Here is a 1,888-nt window from a genome sequence, read left to right as displayed (position 1 = left end):
AGACCTCCAGGGCTAACAGGCAGGCAGGCAGACCTCCAGGGCAGGCAGGCAGACCTCCAGGGCAGGCCGGCAGACCTCCAGGGCAGGCAGTGCTGCTACCAGGGCAGGCAGGCAGACCTCCAGGGCTGGATAGCAGACCTCCAGGGCAGGCAGTGCTGCTACCAGGGCTGGATAGCAGACCTCCAGGGCTGGATAGCAGACCTCCAGGGCTAACAGGCAGACCTCCAGGGCTGGATAGCAGACCTCCAGGGCTGGCAGGCAGACCTCCAGGGCTGGATAGCAGACCTCCAGGGCTAACAGGCAGACCTCCAGGGCTGGATAGCAGACCTCCAGGGCTAACAGGCAGACCTCCAGGGCTGGATAGCAGACCTCCAGGGCAGGCAGGCAGACCTCCAGGGCTGGATAGCAGACCTCCAGGGCTAACAGGCTGACCTCCAGGGCTAACAGGCAGACCTCCAGGGCAGGCAGGCAGAGCTCCAGGGCAGGCAGGCAGAGCTCCAGGGCAGGCAGGCAGACCTCCAGGGCTGGATAGCAGACCTCCAGGGCAGGCAGGCAGACCTCCAGGGCTGGATAGCAGACCTCCAGGGCTAACAGGCTGACCTCCAGGGCTAACAGGCAGGCAGGCAGACCTCCAGGGCAGGCAGGCAGGCAGGCAGGCAGGCAGGCAGGCAGACCTCCAGGGCTAACAGGCAGGCAGGCAGACCTCCAGGGCTGGATAGCAGACCTCCAGGGCAGGCAGGCAGACCTCCAGGGCAGGCAGGCAGACCTCCAGGGCAGGCAGTGCTGCTACCAGGGCTGGATAGCAGACCTCCAGGGCTGGATGGCAGGCAGGCAGACCTCCAGGGCAGGCAGGCAGACCTCCAGGGCAGGCAGTGCTGCTGCCAGGGCAGGCAGGCAGACCTCCAGGGCTGGATAGCAGACCTCCAGGGCTGGATAGCAGACCTCCAGGGCAGGCAGTGCTGCTGCCAGGGCAGGCAGGCAGACCTCCAGGGCAGGCAGTGCTGCTACCAGGGCTAACAGGCAGGCAGGCAGACCTCCAGGGCTGGATAGCTGACCTCCAGGGCAGGCAGTGCTGCTACCAGGGCTGGATAGCAGACCTCCAGGGCTAACAGGCAGACCTCCAGGGCAGGCAGGCAGACCTCCAGGGCTAACAGGCAGGCAGGCAGACCTCCAGGGCAGGCAGGCAGACCTCCAGGGCAGGCCGGCAGACCTCCAGGGCAGGCAGTGCTGCTACCAGGGCTGGATAGCAGACCTCCAGGGCTAACAGGCAGACCTCCAGGGCTGGAAGGCAGACCTCCAGGGCTGGCAGGCTGACCTCCAGGGCAGGCAGTGCTGCTGCCAGGGCAGGCAGGCAGACCTCCAGGGCTGGATAGCAGATCTCCAGGGCAGGCAGTGCTGCTACCAGGGCTGGATAGCAGACCTCCAGGGCTAACAGGCTGACCTCCAGGGCTAACAGGCAGGCAGGCAGACCTCCAGGGCAGGCAGGCAGACCTCCAGGGCTAACAGGCTGACCTCCAGGGCTGGATAGCAGACCTCCAGGGCTGGATAGCAGACCTCCAGGGCAGGCAGTGCTGCTGCCAGGGCAGGCAGGCAGACCTCCAGGGCTGGATAGCAGATCTCCAGGGCAGGCAGTGCTGCTACCAGGGCTGGATAGCAGACCTCCAGGGCTAACAGGCAGGCAGGCAGACCTCCAGGGCTGGATAGCAGACCTCCAGGGCTGGATAGCAGACCTCCAGGGCAGGCAGTGCTGCTGCCAGGGCAGGCAGGCAGACCTCCAGGGCAGGCAGTGCTGCTACCAGGGCTAACAGGCAGGCAGGCAGACCTCCAGGGCTGGATAGCAGACCTCCAGGGCAGGCAGGCAGACCTCCAGGGCTGGAAGGCAGACCTC

Source organism: Amia ocellicauda, unplaced genomic scaffold (genome assembly GCF_036373705.1).
Source record: "Amia ocellicauda isolate fAmiCal2 unplaced genomic scaffold, fAmiCal2.hap1 HAP1_SCAFFOLD_94, whole genome shotgun sequence".
Classification (NCBI taxonomy): Eukaryota; Metazoa; Chordata; class Actinopteri; order Amiiformes; family Amiidae; genus Amia; species Amia ocellicauda.
Note: the sequence above shows the minus strand (reverse complement) of the source record.